The 21343-nt window shown below is 39.7% G+C and overlaps 1 protein-coding gene across 1 annotated transcript in view; it reads right to left on the reverse strand.

Moving 5' to 3' along the window:
- DRGX (dorsal root ganglia homeobox) overlaps positions 1–21343 on the reverse strand; it is a 43059-nt gene that overhangs the window by 336 nt on the left and 21380 nt on the right. The window lies entirely within an intron of this gene.

Here is a 21343-nt window from a genome sequence, read left to right on the forward strand (position 1 = left end):
GACAGGGCATGATGTTTTGTTCCAGTCACCACAAGGGAAAATTCTTAAGAGCTTGAAGACCCAAGATGCACAACGTCACAACCATGCCAGAAGTTATTATATCCTTAAGGAAATGGGGTAGGCCATTTACTCAACTACCAATTGTGTGATTATGAACAGATATTTTGACATCCTTAACTTTCTAAAATATTTCATTACCAGGACCCTGGGACATAATACCACCCTCCCCAAACAAGGTGACAAATCAATCCTGAGCACTCACAGGGGTACTATATTTAATTTTCTGTCAAATTTTTAATTATTTAATATCTTTATTTAAGACCAATATTACAAACATGATTGTAGTTGGGCTTAAATTTTAATTTTATTATACTTAGATTATGTGGCTACAGTTGTGTTAGCATTGAGGTTTTTATATATTTTCTGTACCTCACCACCACTATCCCTATCACTTTTAGTTCTCCTCTTCCTGTCTCCCACCCTGCACTGGTTGGTAGTCTTAGTTTGGTCATCCAAGAATAAAGGTTTGTCACCCTCCAATACTATCTACTCCCTTGTTTTGTTTCTCTATAGACCATACAGAGTGAGATCAAGCAACATTTTTCCTTCTCCCTCTGACTTATTTTACTTAATATGATGTCTTTCAATTTCTTCCAATTTGTAGCAAACTGAAAACTTCATTTCTTCTTACTGCAGCACGGTATTCTTGTGTTTACATATACCACAAGTTCTTTATCCATCCATCTGTCATTAAATATTCAGGTTGGGGGCCGGAGAGATAGTACAGAGAGAGGTAGGACATTTGCCTTGCACATGGCTGATCCAGGGTGGGTGGATGGTGGTTCAAATTCTGGCTTGACAGGAGCAATTTTTTTTTGGGGGGGGGGTGTTTAGGCCACATCGGTGACACTCAAGGGTTACTCCTGCTATGCGCTCAAAAATTGCTGCTGGCTTGGCCACTGTGCCACCACTGGCCCCAACCAGGAGCGATTTCTGAGAGCAGAGCCAGAAGTAACCCCTGAGCGCCACTGGATGTGGCCCAAAAAAACAAATATAAATAAAAGGAATATTACAAATTAAATAAATAAATAAATATTTGGGTTGTTCTAGGAAAAAAGCTTGGGGTTTTAGAGGTGAAGGAAGCCCTGCCACAACTCTGTTAGCAAGCTCAGCTCTATAACCTGAAGCTATGCTGCCCTCCTTTCAAAGAACTCATATTTGGGGGAAGCTCAATTTTGTTGTAGTTTCCAAATCAAGTGAACTATAAAATAAGGGAGTGGCAGATGCTTGTGGGCCACTAGAATCCAACCATCCTGCAGGCTTGTGGTCAGATGGCACAATGAAGCCAAGGCTACAGCAGTTTTGAATGGAGAATGGAGCTTGTGGGGTCAGGAGAAGGTGGGGGGGGGGCTGCTGGAGGAAAGAAAAGGAAAGATAAGTGGTGTCCAGACCAATTTTTGCTGAGATTCAAATCTAATCAATTTCTCCTAAATTTAAGGGGCAAGAGAAAAAAATAATTCACAGACAAAGCCTAGGATGGGAGAAGAATGAGGGGAGAAAAAATTGTGTACATCCATGCATGTGTGTCATGCATCTATTTGTATAAGTCTCTAGATATGTGCATCTGTATCTATGTGTGTATGTATGTCTTTGTAAGTTTGTGTCTGTGCACATGGGCCTATAAGCAGGGACATGAAAAGTTTGGTGGGATTCTGAGTTGCTTTGGGCCATCTATATTCTGAATTTAAAACCGAGCAGTGACACTCAAAATCTCTCTCTCCTTCTCACTCTCAGTGCCTGCTCCCCATAGGCCTCCTTCCTGGAGCCGAACCCATAATAACGCAGAGTATTAGCTGAGCAGAAACTTGTGTTCAACTGTCTTATTTCTAAGCACTAGATCTCTAATCTAAGACAAGTCTAAACAATGGACTTTATTCTTTCTTATTCCCTTTTACAGCTGAGAATACTGAGGTGAAGTAAAGGTGGCAGAGTGAGATCATGCAGTTAGCAGGAGGCCAATACCTTCCCCACCATATCTCTCTGTGTGGAAAGATAGTGCCATCTTTCCCCCCACATGGCCACACACCCACATGGCCCTCAGCCAGGTCAGTCTGGAGTGATGACCTTGGTTTCCCAAAACTCTTATCACATCTGTCTTCTTATAGCTCCATCTACCAACCCCTCCCCAGTATACGCCCTGGCACTGCTCCGCAAGGGCATGTTCTCACTGTCCCACAGCCTCTGCCACACAATGCCAATAATTAGCCCTATGCCTGTGGTTTTATGACCATCTGTCCTTCATATTCTTCCAGGATACAAAGCTTTTTCCTTCTCCATTGCTGCTCTGTTCCCCTCACTTAGAAGAGTGCCTGTGCAGTCCAGACCCTTGGGAGATATCTGTGGGAGAAGGGGAGGAAATTAAGGAGGGAAGAAGGAAAGAAAGAGAAAAGGAAAGGAGGGAGGAAAGGGGAAAGGAGAGAGGCACAGAGAAACTCTGAACTCTTATAGAGACAGGTTCAAGAACTGACTTGCCTTGATCAAGAATCAACTCTCCCAGTAAATAAAACACTCCCACCCTCTTTGCCCAGGGCCTTCAAAACTTCAGGTGTCTTTCTCTTCCTTTCTACATCCACTCAGAACTTAAAATGAAGTCATCTTTTCCACTGCACACTCTGGCTTCATGGACATTAATTATCATGGACACCCTCCAGAAAAAGGAGCTGAGGTTCCAGAAGTAACTGCCCAAATTGTTTCTGCTTATCACCCAAGAGAGAGGAAAATCTTCCGGTAACCTTTGTTTATTCTGCTTGTATAAAAGTTTTCAAAAGCACCTGTTATTTCCTATGTCACTTCTGACCCTTCAGAAGGCTGCAGGCCACAAACAGATAAAGACCAAAGTCAAGTAGACAAAGGGAATTCTGAAAGCCTATTGCTTAGTCAGTCTATATCCCTTGGCCATTCTAGGCCACAACAGGAAGCAAAGTTGCACCCAGGAGTTCCCCAGAGTTCTGGCTTTCCAATTGCTGCTGGTGGCACTTCCACCTACAGTACCATGATGACACCCATGTTGACAAGAAAACCGAGAGGCTACGCAATTGGTTGAAGACATGTCTGTCAGGAACTGGGGAGCCACAATGAGGTTTAGAATCCTCCCATCCCTGTATTTTGCCTCCTCTCTGCTGTGCCTTCCCCAAGTGAGATCATGTGTGAAGAAATCAAAAGGAGGACAAACTCTTGGCTTTGGGAATGCTGTGACTTCCTTCTCCATGTCTATTTAGAATTTTCTTTTAAATGGAAACATAAGTTTTCACTTTTAATAAACATTTAAAAGAGGGAAAGCTGACATCAACTCCAACCTCACCTCTGCAAAACGAGGCCAAAAGGAACTGGAGATCCCATGCAGTTGCTTAGGGCAGAAGGGGCCTTACGAACTGTGATGGTGTCTGAGGCACAGAGCTAAATTAGGAAATGTGGATTCCACATGTTTCAGGCCTATTCTTGTCAGAAAGGCCTTGCTCCAACATGAACATCAATGGGGCCATTCAGCAATGCGTGTTTGGGGGCCCAGCTGACTGAAGAGAGAGAAGATCAGAAACAAGACAGAGCTCTGTTCCCCTCTGGATCCATAGTCTCCACCAACTAACTACCCCTGTAATGGGGACACATCCCCAGAAAGCCAACAGGAACAATATTCCTGCAACCCAAAACCCAGATTCAGTGGGCTAGTAAAACAGATTATTCACAGAAATAAGACTGCAGAAGAGGCAAAGATCTGGCACTTAGCCTCATTCAGGGCCCCCTAAAGAATGGGCAAATGGAGGTTCAGCAGAGCTGGAAGACTAGAGAGACTCTGATCACAAACTGTCAGGGCTCTATTGATCATTGAAGCATGTGCATGAATAATGGATAACAGATGTATGTTTTTGTCTATGAACAATGGAAACATGTAATAGATAATATAGCAATTGCATGCATTTGTGTAATGGAGTGTTCTTCAGCCGTAGAATAGAAAGAAATATTCAAACAGGTTAAATCTCATGGACAACACTGGATGGACAAATGGCCAGCCACTCACAGATAAATACAAAAAGACAATTATTAGGTCTGCAGCTCGCCAGCTCCATAGACTCACTCTATTATTGAAAATATGTAAACCAAGCTGTGAAAAATTATGGGTAAAGAGGCCACACAGTTGAAAGCTGGCAATCTTGGGAGGAAACGGTGGGGACTTGTCCCACCACTGGGGGAAGACTTAGTATTACTGGGACAGCCTGTTAATACCCCATAATCAAAACCTGAGAATTACTGCATCCTCAGGCCTTCAGAGTGAACCGCTAGCCAAGTTGATCAAGAATTTTCTGGAAAGCCTTGTGACAACTGCTAGGGAGCACACACCATATCTTCACTCATCTATGGGTTTTAAGAAAAATGAAAGACATTCTTGCAATAACTTTCAGAGACAAAAGAGAGGAGGGTTGGACGTTCCAGCTCAGCACATGAAGCTCACCACAAAGAGAGATGAGTGCAGTTAGAGAAATAACTACATTGAGAATTATCATAACAATGTGAATGAATGAGGGAAGTGGAAAGCCTGTCTAGAGTAAAGGCGAGGGAGGGTTGGAGAGGAGGAAGATTTGGGACATTGGTGATGAGAATGTTGCACTGGTGAAGGGGGTTGTTCTTTACATGACTGAAACCCAACCACAATCATGTTTGTAATCAAGGTGTTTAAATAAAGATCTTAATTTAAAAAAGAGGTCCCTCCCAGAAAAATTCTATAACATTACTAAGATCTCATACATTAATTTTTCAGGTACCCTTACGAATGAAAGGGCAAGGTTAATGCATAGCAAGTGATCAACCCTTTTCAACAAAAGATCTGCTTGTTCTGGATGCCCCTCAGACAGGGCATGTGACTGGCAGGAAGCTGAGAGGTGGCTTGAGCATCACATCACAGTATCACAATGATCTGCAGGTGTGAGACATGATCCCCGCGCTACACTGTGCTGCTTCTCAAGTGGTCATTGTCCTACTGAAAATAAGAATCCCTCATTCTACTAATAGAGTTTTGAGGATAAAGCTAAACATCCATTCTCACCCTCCAGCAGTGCCCAGAATCAATATTAGGGCCTCACACATGCAAGACAAGTGCTTTAAAACTGAGCTATACCAAGCAAAACCTTCAAAGTTTTATTATTTAATGACTGCATTTCTTGAAGTTGAGCTCTAGTTTTCTTTCTTCTTGTTTAAAAATGTTTGTCTAGAGAACCAGAGTGATAACACAACTGGTACGGCATTGCCTTGCATGCAGTTGACCTAGGTTTGGTCCCCCAGCATCCCATCTGGTGCCCTAAGACTGCCAGGAGTCTGAGTGCAAATTTAATCATTTCTGAGTGTAAATCCAGGAGTAAGCCCTGAACAGCACCAGGTGTGGCCTAAAAACAAAAACAATAAAGGTTTGTCTACGTGCTAGAGATTACAGGATACAATACTCGGCAAAATGATTGCCTTGTGGTCTGTCACCTTGAGTTCAGTCCTGAGGGCCCACAGCATTGCCTAACTAAGCATGGAACCATCAAACTAGTACCACCAAGCTAGGGATTGCTAGAAGTTGTCCACAAAACCCAAAAACATTACTTGGAAATAAGTAATATATACATACATATACTTGCCACTATGGCAATGATAATGATAGTTGAAACTTATCTGGATAAGAACTGGACGGTAAAGGAGATAAAGTGATGATTTTTGTCTTTATTATATGAATTACATAATATTTCCACATTAGAAAATTGACTAAATATGGATCATTCTATAACTTTGACAAAATTATAGGATATTTTTAAAATATCCAAATAAATAAATAAAATATCCAAAAAAATAAAATAAAATATTAAGTTTAGAAAGCAAGTTAAAGGGCGAAAGAGATTACAGAAGATAATGTGCTTGCCTTGCATGTGGACTATCCTAGTTTAATCTCTGGCACCATATATTGTCCCCAAGTACTGCCAAGAGTGACCTCTGAGGACTGCCAGATTGAGCCAAAACACAAAAATAAATTAAATAAATAAAAGTAAAAAGAAAATTGGTGGCCAAAAATATAGTACAGGGGTTTAGTATATGGCCAACTCCAGTTTGTTTTAAGTATCATACATCCTCTAAGCACTATCACATATAGCCCAAACTTTCCCCCTTAAAAAAGCTAAGCACAATAAAAGAATATGATCCCATATGTGAATGATTACATAGATCTGATTGTCTACATGCATACACACATGGTGTGTATGTGTAAGTGTATACCACACACAGGGGCTGAAGATATAATATGGTAGGTATGGTGATTACTTTGTATGTGAGCAACCCAGGTTCAATTCCCATGGTCCCATAAGTTCCCCTGAGCTCTTCCAGGAATGATGCCTGGGTGCAGAGCCAGAAATAAATCCTAAGCATAACCATGTGTGGTCCAAAAATAAAAACAAAAAAATTAAAATGCCATATACATATCCATTTGCACATACATGGAATGATAGATACACACATTTAGAAATAGAATGTTTATAAATTTAGGGGCTGGAGTGGTGGTGTAAGTGGTAAGGCATCTACCTTGCCCGCACTAGCCTAGGATGAACAACAGTTTGATCCCCCAGCTTCCCGTATGGTCCCACAAGCCAGAAGCGATTTCTGAGTGCATAGCCAGGAGTAACCCCTGAGTGTCACCAGGTATGGCCCCAAAACAAAAACAAACAAAAGAATGTTTATAAATTTAAACTTTTAATTAAAAACTTTAATTTCTAAAATAGTTACTAAAAATTAAAAGTTCTTGAACATAAAATCACTTCTTTCAAATGCCATAAAATATATATTTGTATAAGTATATAAATTTATATATATGTAAAGTACAAATTTATTGTAGATATTTATAAATTAATAAAAAACAAATGAACCAATACTGAATGTCTACAGTGGTTCTTCTGGATCTAATGAAATGTTTTTTTAATATAATTTTTATTTTGATCATAGTGGCTTACATATTGTTGACAATAATATTTTAGGTACATATTTACATAAAATCAGGGGGATTCCCATCACTGATTTGTCCTCCCTACACCTCCATTTTCGTCCTACCTCCCATATCCTCCTCCCTCACCCCCGGGGCTGCTAAAATATGTGGTCCCCTCTGTACCTAGCTTACTACTTAGTAGTCTTGGTCTTGGTGCCTCCCTTATTTCCCCCCCGCCTCTAACTGGGAGGCAGGACTAGATAGTTCAAGTTATGTGGTTTTGTTTGAAGAAGAGAAAAGTAATAAACTGGGGTAAAAGTCTAATACGCCGAAAATGGGCGGAATCCTTCTAGAGGCTCTCATCATCGGTTTGAGAGACGAAGGAGAAAAAGAAGGTGAAACACCCCAACAGTACAAAAAGAAGTGTCAAATATCCAGTGAGCACTCCAACAATAACGATAAGCACCACAAAAAAAAAGCCATGGTCTTCAGATAAAAAAACATGGCAGAGCACATAGAGAAAGAAAAAAAAAGAAGAAAAAAAATAAATATAAATGGGAACAACAACTTCAATAACAACACCAAAACAAAGAAATCGACAAAAAGTAGTTAGGTAAATAAGAATTAAAAAGTAATAATAATAAATGAAGATAAAAAAATAATATATAAAAAATAAAAAATGTTTTGTGCTTTTTGCCTTTTTTTTCCCTCCTGCACCGACACAGTAAATATTGGGGTCATTCTTAAAGGAATTCACTTGGCCTAAGAGATATGGGGTTTCTCCACCCTTGGAGTATATTGTCATGAGACTAACTATAGAAGGAAATGGTTTTTATAGTTTTCGTTCTACTATTCTATAGTCTCCACTTTTTCAAATAACAGTTGTTACCCTCAGAAAGGGAGTCTTCATTTCTTAACTTGTGATTTCCCATTTTCTGCCATGTGGACATGGGTCCCCCAACCCCACTAGGAGTTATCACTAAGTCTAGAACCAAGATTCAGTTCTGAGCATTGCTATGTGTAGCCTAAAGAGAAAAATCAAACAACAACAATAAAACTGACCCAAATATATTTCAATTAAGTTACAGCAATGGAGAGCGTCCTTCCAAAATCACCAAGAATGGGGCTGGAGAGATACATTAGCCTTACAAGCAGCCTACCCAGGACCAACTGTGGTTCAAATCCTGGCATCCCATATAGTCTCCTGTGCCTGCCAGGAGAGATTTCTGAGCAGAGAGCCAGTAGTGACTACGCCGGGTGTGGCCCAAAACAAACAAACAAACAAAAAAATTCAAAATCACTGAGAATAAGGACTAGGCACTCTGCAACTAGCTTAGAACCCTGCTTGCCAACAGCTTCATTCACGTTTCTTTTCTTTTTTAAAAAAAAAAAAAAAAAAAAACATTTTTATTGCAGTACCTAGATTTACAATACATCCTTTTTTAAATACATGATTTACAATCATGCTTTTCACAATCATGCTTTTCATCCATGCATCCCAACACCACAGTCATCACAGAGTCTGCTTTCCTTCTCCCCCTCCCATAATCCTCTTCCCATATAAAATCATTTCTGCAGACAAAATCTTCAGTTCAAATGACTCTGACTACTTTTTATTCTCTTACTATGCTTCTTTATATCCCATTAGAAGAGAAATTTCATGTGTGGTTGTGACATATAAATGATTAGAGCTAATTTTATTAAAATAGTTATCTATTTCATGCATTCCCCTTTCTCTGATAGCAACCATAGAGCTCAGCACAAACGCACTGTGAAAAGTTTGCCAGAAATGTTCTTATACCCACATCTCAGGGGTTAAACATGGGACTTGACCAAGCCCACAAGCCAGTGATTCACTAAAACATCCCTTCTTTCTAACTCTACAATATGAGCAGCACTCACCTCTCTGCAAAACCCATCTGGCCCCTAAATGCAGTCTGAGATGGTTTTGTTTTGCAATTAAGGCACCAGAGGGGGTACAGTGGGTATGGCATTTGCCTTGTATAAAGCCTGATCTCCAGCACCCCATATGGTCCCCCAAACCCACTAGGAGTTATTGCATCCAGAACCAGGATTAAGTCCTGAGTATTGCCATGTGTAGCCTAAAAAGAAGAAACAACAAAAACAACAACAAAAAAAAAACACACCCAATTAGATTTCCATTAAGTTATAGCAAATTCTGCTGAGTTGATCCAATCAGCCTACATTCCTATATGACATCATGCTTTAAAGGTTTGGCCTGAACATAAATACTTAATGTAATAAATACAGTCTGAAATATTTGATCGCCTTGGCAGCTTAATTGATCTACTACAGAGACTGACAGGAAAAATTAAGTTAGCTCTGTCATCTCTGCCAAAAGCACATTTCATCACAAAGGCATGTGAACTCTGAGTTTGTCATCAGCAGCACTATCACACCCTCATTTTTTACTGTCTTTTGGATTTAGGGTAACAGACATAAACAAAGGGAAGAGTAAGTGGATTATCAGGTGGTCAACACCGATATTGCATCGTTTTCTTTTGCTTTTTTAACTTGTTTTGTGATTCCTAAAATCAGTCCCATAGAATTCACAAAGGAATATTTCAAAGGGGTTCTCAGTCATCTCTATGCTACGTAGGCACAGATATTGAGTATGTGGCTATATGTGCTCAGCAACAATCATACTCACAACAAGATCAAATGCATGCCTAAACATTCACCAGGAGCTCCTAAAGTGCTTCCTCCTGTCTCCATTGCCCAAGAAGTCTTGATTGGCTTCTTACTAAGATTGGTGTTTGTAGCCCCACCTTATCCCCCAGACTTGTTGTAGGCACCATTCATCCCACCTTCACCCCTGAAACTGAAATGTTCTGTTTGAGTATGAAATAAGTACTCCAATATTTAGAAAAGGAAGAGTCTATTTTTCCCAGCCTAGCCAAGTTCCCTGTCCCTGTTTGTTTTGGGGTTTTTAACCCACAACCAGCATTACTCAAGAGATATTCCTGATTCTGGGTTCAGGGCTCAGAGCTCAAGGATTACTTCTAGCAGTTCTCACAAGACCATATGGAGTGCCAGAGACTGAATTTGGGTAGGGTGTGTGGGAAGCAAGCACTGTACTATTGCTCAGGCCTCTCTACCCCAAATTGAAGCTTCCTACAGAGTAGAAAAATCTTTACTCATCGCAAATTTATGCCATATAATGCCATATAATGGGAAAATGATCCCCGTAGAATATAGCTTACAGTTCTGGAGAACAGATGCTCAACTCACCTGTGTCTTCTTTCTCCTGTCACACTTACACTCAATTTCCTGATAATTTCCAAGGCTCTTTGCTGGGCATCAGCTCAGCCAGCCTGAATTGATTCTGTCATACTTCTGGTCTATGTAAAGGGTCCTGTTTCTACTTGGATGTCTTTGAGAGGACAAATGAACAATGCCAGCAACCAGATCTAGGGGTTAGGCACAGATGAAGGAACCACAGAGACATAATCAGGGTAGTCGAATGCCAAACTTCACTGCCCTGCCTCCATCCAGTGGAGCCAAACTTTGGACAGGCAGACTACTTCTCTCACTGCCTTTGTGTACAAGCCAGAATTCTTCCACTCAGCTCCCTGCACTCCAGGGCCTCATTGATTAGTAGGAAGGGCAAACCCATCAGCACCCATAGGAAATGGCTTCTGGAAAGTGAGTTGCAGATTTTAAAGCCAGAGGACAGCAGGTGCCTGTAAAAGGAATAGGATCAATACAGGGCATGGAGGTTGGAAGGTGGCACCCTGGGCTCTCTCTTATATATATATATATATTATATATATTATGTTATATTATATATATATTATGAGACTTTAGGCAAACCTGTATATCCACTGGGCCTCAGTTTCTCCCCTACATCTTAGATAATGAATAACATACTCATCAAGGAGAGTCCTTATAAATCCTGTTGGAGGAAAGAGCATACACAGTGGCAGTACTTATAAATAACTCCTTTCTTTATGCTCAGGGATCACTCCTGGAAGTGCTTGGAGGATTATACAAGGTACTTGTGTTCAAACCAGGGTGGACTGCAATAAGACAGGTACCTTAACCCAGTATTATTTATCTTGCCCTTCCTTCTAAATATTAAGCACTGCAATCCTCCATCCCTATCTTCCTAATACTATCCCCAGAGAGGACAAAGGTTAGTCACACACTTGCCCCAGGAAGACTTTCTCTCTAAGTCAGGGGTCTCAAACTCGCAACCCACAGGCCGCAAATGGCCCTCCATACATTTTGTGGCTCTTCCCTAGAGGAATATTTTTTTGTTTTGTTTTGTTTTGTTTTAGTTGTTCGGGTCACACCCCCCAATGTTCAAGGCTTACTATTGACTTTGCACTCAAGCATCACCCCAACTTTGCCTCCTGTGGCCCCCAGGTAAATTGAATTTGCTAAGTCTTCTGATTCCAAGTTCCACATACCTGGAGCTAAAATAACTCAAATACCTGGAGTCTCAGAAATAAACCTGGGATCACTCAAAAGTTTGACATTTTCTCCCAGAAAATCTCCCAGAGTTGGCTCCATCCAACTCACACTCTCTTCTCCAGCAGCAACCCAAGGCTTATGCTGCTGCTTCTACCAAGGGTGCTCACACTCACTGGGCAACTCCGATGCTTCTTGGTCAAACCCAATTTAAATGTTTCCTCTGAAAACTTTCCTCCTTCCTAGAGAGAGTCTCCCCCTTAACTCCCTCCATTCCAACCCCACATGTCCTTGATGACCTCTGTGAGAGCACCTGACCTGCTTTATCAGATAGAATTCTCTGTTGCCTTATCTATCTAAACAAGCCTACCCCCAGCTGCCAGTCCATTAGACCAGTGTTTTTCAACTGGAATTCATAAACTCTTCTGTGGACCCCCCCAGGATATTCCAAGAAGTCAACAGGTAAAAATCATACAAATGGAGAAGCCACAGTATGAGACTAGGAGACTAACTAGTAGACTGGGACACAGGAAATAAGGCTGGAAGAGAGCTACTCATGGACAAGCTGAGGTTGAGAAAACCTGCCCTAAGGTGCAGGTGCACTTAATGCAACCTAAATCCTTCTCTCACACCTTGCCAGAACCCAAACCTTACCATCTTTTACTCTGCACCCAACTGTGCAAACTAAGAGAATGACTTAGAGGTGAATCTATGATGGCCAATAACCTTCAAATGCTTCCAGGTAGGACTGGGAAGTAAACCAGACCTCCACCCAATTTATGTCATGAGACCATAGTATCATTGATATCTGTACCAATTAGTCTCTAGAGAAGGATTTCAATGATCCATCCTCTCGTCATGTAATACATATGCATTAGTGTCATATTGGCCCTGGGGAGTGGTTTTAGGAACCAAAATACAGAAACACAAGGTCTATTCTTGGCATAAGCCATCAGAAATCCTAGCATTCACTACCTTTTATATTCTTGGGACCCCCTCCTAATTGGACTCACCCCAAGTCCTAATTGGACCCACTAACCACTATGGCAGGTAACAGGAAGGAATAGGAGAAAGGAGAAATAGAAGGAAAAGGATGGGGAAGAGCATGCTCCCAGTTTTCCAGCATCCCTGCAAAGAACTGGTGGTGGAAGTAATGCCATCTGACTACAACCTCATGAGAGATCTCAAGCAATCACAGCACAACTGTCTGGCTAAGACCAGCCAGTTTCTCAAATTAGGAGAGAAAATAAAATAGCTGGTTAGTTCTTCTGCTGCAGTTATTACACTGAGTGTAGAGTTAAAGTAGAACAGCATTGAAACTACAGCAGAGAAGAAAGTCAGAAGCCAAACCCTTCATATTTATCAATGCAGGCACACTAAACAAAATATTAGCAAACTACATTCAGCTCTCTATAAAAATGATAGTGTATCACATCTAATTTGAGTATGTTCCAGGAATGAAAAGTTGGTTTAGCATTTAAAAAATCAATCAAGTGTAATTTATTGTATTAATATATCAAAAAATAAAAACCATGTGACAACCCAACAGCAACAAAAAAAAGTATTCAATGAAATTCAACACCAATTCATATGAATGATGTTGTAAAATAATCAGTAAAATGAAGCTTAGTTAAATCAAGAAAAAAATAAAAATGTGCTTACAGGAAGGAAGGAAGGAAGGAAGGAAGGAAGGAAGGAAGGAAGGAAGGAAGGAAGGAAGGAAGGAAGGAAGGAAGGAAGGAAGGAAGGAAGGAAGGAAGGAAGGAAGGAAGGAAGGAAGGAAGGAAGGAAGGAAGGAAGGAAGGAAGGTCTAACAGCTGTAAAATCCTGAAAGCTTTCCTAGAAGATGAAGAATAATGTGATTGAGGGATTCCTGGTATAGTAGAGTCCTAGGTTTGATTCCAGCACTGCAAATATATCAACAGATAAGGAAAAGATGCCTGTTACTACCATTAATATTTAATATTGTATTAGAAGTTTTGGCTGATACATTCAGGTAAGAAAAAGAAAAGTACAAATCAGAGATAAAGTGTCTTCATTTGCTTATATCAAATCAGATACACAGAACAAATCTACCACAAAACCTAATTATAGAAAATAAATCTCCCAAGCAATACTAAACAAAAACATTAAAATACACAGTATGATTCTATTGTTATATACATAGAAAGTTCCAAAAATTCAGGACTATCAACAAGTTGCTAAATGCCTTCTTATATGGGTGGTTCCACAAAGCCATTCATCAAGATCTAAGTGCACAGTTTATGAAATTTTTCTGAATATTATTTCAAAATAATACCAAAAAAAATGACTAGAGTGAATTTGTGAATGTGGGGTGTGAACATGGGAGCATACTTTTCAAGGACTAGGAGGAGAAATAGGCTGCCTCTGGCTCTGAATTTAGTATTGGTGGATAAATGTTTATTGATTCATAAAGTCTCAGAATATAGGAATCTCAGTGACAAGGGAAGAGAGCCAAGTACATTCTTGGCAAACTGAGGGGCGGGGGCTTGATTTTAGAAAAAAAAACCTGACCAGAACACTCCCTGTTCTCATGTGAAAGTGGCCTACATGCCAGTCCTAAATTCCACTCAGACATAGAAGCCAAAGATCCCTTTCATATATAGAAGTGGTTGTTGTGCCATCCCAATTCCACCTGGACATCAGAAACCAATACCCCAGTAAGGGTCACCAGGTCACCAGGTGAACACCCAGGCCATACATCTCTTCCTGTGTGAGTGTGACTTCTTCACTGAGGTCAGATACCACCTGGATGTCAGGAGCAATTGCCATGATTCTAAAGTGGTGGCCATTAACATAGAAAAAAGATAATCTCTCTTCTTCAATAGAGCTCCCTCAAAAATCTCTCTGGCCATGAGGGGGGTCATCGAACAAAGTGGAAAAGACACTACTCTAAATTACTAAAGGAACCACAGTAAACAGCACAGAACACCAAAGTAATGTGTGAGGAATCAATCAATAACAGCTACCAATATAATCCTTTACTTAGGTAAAGGACTTCAAATTGGAAATGCTTAGGATATTTAACAAGCTCAAATAAAGTGTGGAACAGACAGTCAATAAAACACAAGAGGATGTGAGAACAAAATGGAGAAAACTACAAACATAAATGTTAGGGGTGGAAAACTTGGTGAGCAAAACAAAAAATTTCATCGGAAGGCCTCACCAGCAGAGTAACAGCTACTAAGGACAGAATCAGTCAATTCCAAGACGAGGTCCAGAAAGCCTCCAGGCAACATCATGGGGGGGTTGTCAAAATAAATAAACATGTGTAAAAGAATTTTGATATGTATTCAAAAGGAACAACGTAAGAATCAGTGGGGTCTTAAACCAAGAAGAAAGCCCTGATGTAGAAGCAACCATCAAATATATCATTGTTGAGAAGTTCCCAGAACTAGAGAGTGCATGCAGCCACATCCTGGAAGCCTAAAGGGTACCAGCTAAAAGAGATCCAAATAAAATACTACAAAATGCATCCTAATTTTAAAAAGTGATTAAAAAACATGAATAAGATGGAATACTGAATGCAGCAAGGTCAAAGAAGGAAATTACATTACAAAGAAATGCCGAAGGATTTACGGCAAAATTTACCAAATGAAACTCTCTACACCAAAAGGCAATGGGTGGGACAGAGTTTAAAAAGAAAACAACAACAACACAATTAACATCTCATCAAAAATTCTTCTTGGTATGGAAAGATACGTAACTTCAGAAAAATACACAACTTCACAGATAAATATAGCAGAGGAACTATCTATACAAGAAGGAGTAATGAGACTAAGACAAAGTGAGTCCCACAAACACACCAAACTCCTACAGAAATATGGGACAAAACTCCATGACAATAATCTTTCTCAGGGGCGGGAGCGATAGCACAGTGGTAGGGTGTTTGCCTTGCACATGGATAACCCAGGACAGATCTCAGTTTGACCCCCAGCATCCCATCTGGTCCAGGAGCAATTTCTGAGCACATAGCCAGGAGTAACTCCTGAGCATCACTGGGTGTGGCCCAAAATCCAAATTAAAAAAACAAGTATGTAATCTCTCTCAATGTCTATGAGCTAAATGCACTAATTAAGCAACATAGAGTGGCAAAATGGATTAGAAAATTGAACCCAATATTCTTCAGAAAACACATTGAAATAGCCAGAATAAATACAGGCTCAAAGGCAAAGGTTGAAAAACAATTATCCAAGCACATTGCTGTGCTTGGGCTGTGATGGCTAGTATCAGACAAAATAGACTTCAAACTCAAAAGGGTTATAAGAGACAAAGAAGAGCATATCTTAATGATCAAAAGAAGTGTACATGAGGAAGAACTCACATTCTTAAATATATGAACCTAATAAGGGACCATCAAAATACCTAAAACACCTAGTAAGAGACTTGAAGAAAACACTGATGGCAGCACAAAAGTAGCTGGAGACTTCAACACCACCCTTTCACCTCTTGAAAGATACACTAGACTAAAATTCAGCAAGGAATACTGCCCTTGAAGAAATAAAAGAGAATCATTTAGTAAGATATATAGAGCTTTTCATCCCTAAAAAGCCCAATATACATTCTTCTCTAATGCACATGGAACATTCTCCAAGATATATGACAAAAAAATATCCTATAAAATCAAGAGGATAGAAATTGTATCAACTATTTTCTCAGATGATGGTGAACTGAGAAATAAAAGATATTCACAAACAGAAATGAAAAAATAATTCTAATGCCTGGAAATTAAACAATTCACTTATTAACAACCAGTGTATAAGAGAGTAAATCAAAGAAGAACTCAAAATACTTCTGGAAATAAACAAAAAGAGCACACAAAATACTAGAACTCTTGAGACACTGCAAACAATGTTAAGAGGAAAGTGTGTAGCTATGCAAGAAATCATCATTAAAAAAGGGACCACAGATAACCTGACTGCACAGCTTGAAAAATTAGGAAAGAACCAAAAATAGGAAGCAAAGGCAGAATTATTAGTGCAATAGTAAAAGAGCAGAATTAATGAATTTCAATACCAAAATACAATCAAAAATATCAATAAAACCACAAGATATGGGTCTTTGGGAAAAAATCTATAAACTGCTAGTGACTCTCACAAAGAAAGATAGAGAAAAAAACTGAATCAGAAATGAAAGGGGGAAAATCTACGAAACTATGCCTGCCCAGTGGGGCCCGACCATGAGAAATTGTGAGTGCTGCCTGTGTGTGTCTGTCTCCTGTCCTGTCGCTTGAACCTCTTGGGAGTGGGCCGAAAAGAGGCTCCAAAAAACTCGCTCTCCCAGAGGCTCATTCAAGGGTGGACACACCAAGGAACTGCTTCACAACGTGAAAACCGGCTATAAGCAGTACTTTGCAGAAGTCAGGTCCCCTGTTTGTGATGTCAGGCTGGGAAAATCTACGAAACTACGCCTGCCCAGTGGAGCCCAACCATGAGAAATTGTGAGTTCTGCCTGTGTGTGTCTGTCTCCTGTCTTGTCGCTTAAACCTCTTGGAAATGGGTCAAAAAGAGGCTCTAGCAGAGTCATTGAAACAAGAAGAAAAATTCACACTAAGAACTGTGCTGGAGGCTGAACTCTGCTGGAACTCAGATGCCAGCACACCTATCTGCCTGTCTTCTGTGTTGTTCTCCATTTTTGCCCTGATTTCATCCTGTGTGTGGCTCATCTGAGGACAGCTCGGCTTTCCCTGGAGCCTTCCCTGGAGGTGAGTTTACAAGCCTAGAAATGGTGGAACCAGAGGAGCACTGCCGCTCCACTTCGCTTCCCAGCCATGCATATCATTTAGCCAATGAATACAACCACAACACATAGAAAAACTCACAATACAAGTGTGAGATGGGAAAACAATGCAGGCCAGCGCCAAACATAGAGAATGACGATGGCAACTCTGATGACTTGAACATGACCAACCAACTAGTCAGTCTCTCAGATAAGGAGTTTAGAGTTGCAATATGGAAGATGTTCAAAGAACTCAAAGTAAGTATAGAAGAGACCACTAATAAGAATCAAGAGAATATGAAGATAGAAATCAGAAAACTCCAAACTGAAATTTCAGGTCAAATAACAGGTCAGAAAAACTCAGTAGATGAATTGAAGAAAAACATGAGCTTTCGCACAGGTTAACAGCAGATGAGGATAGAATTAGTACACTGGAAGATGAGAGAAATAACAATTCCATACAGCAGAAGAAATTGGAAAAAAGCCTTAAAACAAATGATCAAACAATGGAAAAATTACTCAAAGAATGGGAACAAATGAAAATAGAAGTCTATAATAAGCTCAACAGAAACAATTAAAAAATCATTGGAGTCCCAGAGACCCAGGAAGAAAATCTCCAGGAAGAATCAACAGTCAAGAACATCATGAAAGCGAAACTACCAGAGCTAATGAATACATGTGATCAAATTCTGCATGCCTGAAGAGTACCAACTAAAAGAGACCCCAGAAAAAACACCCCAAGACACATCCTAGTCACAATGACGAATCCCACAGATAGAGACAGAATTCTGAAAGCAGCAAGATCGAAAAGAGAAATTACATTAAAGGGAACATTCTTGAGATTTACTGCAGACCTGTCACCAGAGACACTCAAGGCCAGAAGGCAGTGGTGGGACATAGTGACAAAACTCAGTGAAATAAATGCTGCGTCTAAAATACTGCACCCAGAAAAACTCACTTTCAGGTTTGAAGGAACAATACATGGTTTCACAGACAAACAACAGCTCAGAAACTTTACAGACTCAAAACCATTCTTAAAAGAAAAACTGAACAGCCTACTTTAAAACAAGACTGACCAACAGACACACCAAACTTCGATATAAAGAAGGCACCAACACCCAGGACAATTCTTTCTCTCAATGTCAATGGACTAAATCCACCAGTTAAGAGACACAGAGTGGCTAAATGGATAAAAAAAAAAAACTCAATCCAACCTTCTGCTGCCTACAAGAAACACACTTGAATAGTCAGAACAAACACAGACTCAAAATAAAAGGCTGGAGGAAAATCATCCAAGCAAACAACACCCAAGAAAAAACTGGAGTGGCCATACTAATATCAGATGATGCAAACTTTATACTTAGGAAAGTTGTAAGGGACAAAGATGGACATTTTGTATTAATCAAGGGATTCGTACAGCAGGAAGAAATCACTCTCCTAAACATATATGCACCGAATGAGGGGCCAGCAAAATATTTAATAAAATTGTTAACAAATCTGAAAAATAATATCAATAACAACACAATAATTATGGGAGACCTCAATACAGCATTGTCAACACTTGACAGGTCAAGCAGACTGAAATCCAAAAAGAATATACTACACATGAAAAGAGAAATGGAAGAAAGAGGCCTAGTAGATATATACAGGACACTCCACCCCCAGAAGCCCGGATACACATTCTTCTCTAATGTACATGAGACATTCTCCAGGATAGACTACATGCTAGCACATAAAACATACCTCCATAATATCAAGAGGATAGAAATTTTGCAGGCTACCTTCGCTGACCACAAGGCCCTGAAATTATATGTGAACTACAAAGAAAAACTTTAATACCAGGAAGTTAAACAGCCAAATACTGAATAACCAGTGGGTCCGAGATGAAATCGAAGAGGAAATCAAAACCTTCCTAGAAACAAATGACAATGGAGACACAAACTATCAGAACCTATGGGACACAGCAAAAGCGGTACTGAGAGGAAAATTTATATCTTTGCAAGCATACATCAGGAAAGAAGAAGAGGCATACCTGAATAGCTTAGTGACACAGCTCATAAAATTAGAAAGTACTCAACAAAAGGACCCAAAAATAGGGAGACAGAAGGAAATACAAAGCTGAGAGCAGAAATCAATGAAGTGGAAACCTGAAAAACAATCCAAAAGATCAACGAAAGCAGAAGTTGGTTCTTTGAAAAAATAAACAAGATTGATAGACCACTGGCAAAAATAACAAAGAAAGAGAGAGAGAGAAACGTGATAACTCATATTAGGAATGAAAAAGGAGAGATCACTACCGATATGGTAGAGATCAAAAGGGTAATCAGAAACTACATTGAGAAACTCTATGCCACTAAAAATGAAAACCTGGAAGAAATGGATAAATTTTTGGATTCTCTACCGTCTGTTCAACCTTTATGGAAAGCAATATGGAGATTCCTCCAAAAAATGGAAATTGAGCTCCCATACAATCCAGCTATACCACTCCTAGGAATATACCCTAGGAACACAAAAATACAATACAAAAACCCCTTCCTTACACCTATATTCATTGCAGCACTATTTACCATAGCAAGACTCTGGAAACAACCAAGATGCCCTTCAACAGACGAATGGCTAAAGAAACTGTGGTACATATACACAATAGAATATTATGCATCTGTCAGGAGAGAGGAAGTCATGAAATTTTCCTATATATGGATGTACACGGAATCTATTATGCTGAGTGAAATAAGTCAGAGAGAGAGAAAAACGCAGAATGGTCTCACTCATCTATGGATTTTAAGAAAAATGAAAGACATTCTTGCAATAATAATTTTCAGACACAAAAGAGAAAAGAGCTGGAAGTTCCAGCTCACCTCAGGAAGCTCACCACAAAGAGTGATGAGTTTAGTTAGAGAAATAACTAAATTTTGAACTGTCCTAATAATGAGAATGTATGAGGGAAGTGGAAGGCCTGTCTAGAGTACAGGCGGGGGTTGGGTGGGGAGGAGGGAGATTTGGGACATTGGTGATGGGAATGTTGCACTGGTGATGGGTGGTGTTCTTTACATGACTGAAACCCAAACACAATCATGTATGTAATCAAGGTGTTTAAGTAAAATTAAAAAAAGAATATATAAAAAAAATAAAATAAAATTGTTTGGACTCTTATAATTATAATGAGGAAATTAAGACAGTAATCAAATGTCTGCCCAAAAACAAAAGTCCAGGCCCAGATGGATTTACTAATGAATTCTTTCAAACCTTTCAAGAGGAACTTCTACCAATCCTGGCAAGACTCTTTCATGAAATCGAAAAAAACAGGAACACTTCCAAATAGCTTTTATGAAGCCAAAATCATCTTGATACCTAAACCAGACAGAGATGCTACCAAAAAAGAAAATTACAGACCAATATCACTGATGAATACAGATGCAAAGATCCTCAACAAAATCCTGGCAAATAGGATTCAATGCCTCATTAAGAAGATCATCCACTGCGATCAAGTAGTTTTCATCCCAGGAATGCAAGGATGGTTTAACACCCGTAAGTCTATCAACATCATACACAACATTAAAAACAAGAAAAATAGAAATCACATGATCATATCAATAGACACAGAGAAAGCATTTGATAAGGTCCAACACCCATTCTTGATCAAAATTCTCAGCAAGATGGGAATGGAAGGAACCTTTCTCAATATAGTTAAGGCCATCTACCACAAGCCAGAGGCAAATATTGTCCCTCAATGGAGAAAAACTGAAAGCCTTTCCTCTAAATTCTGGCACAAGACAAGGCTATCCTCTCTCACCACTCCTATTCAACATAGCACTGGAAGTACTTGCTATAGCAATTAGGCAAGAAAAAGATATCAAGGGAATCCAGATACGAAAGGAAGAAGTCAAGCTCTAGCTGTTTGCAGATGACATGATAGTCTACCTAGAAAACCCTAAAGTCCCTACGAAAAAGCTTCTAGAAACAATAGACTCATATAGCAAGGTGGCAGGCTACAAAATTAACACAGAGAAATCAATGGTCTTTCTATACACCAATAGTAATAAGGAAAAAATGGACATAAAGAAAACAGCCCCATTCACAATAGTGCCACACAAACTCAAATATCTTGGAATCAACTTGACTAAAAATGTGAAGCACCTATACAAAGAAAACTATAAAACTCTGGTCCAA

This window comes from Suncus etruscus, chromosome 17 (assembly GCF_024139225.1).
Source record: "Suncus etruscus isolate mSunEtr1 chromosome 17, mSunEtr1.pri.cur, whole genome shotgun sequence".
NCBI classification, from domain to species: Eukaryota; Metazoa; Chordata; class Mammalia; order Eulipotyphla; family Soricidae; genus Suncus; species Suncus etruscus.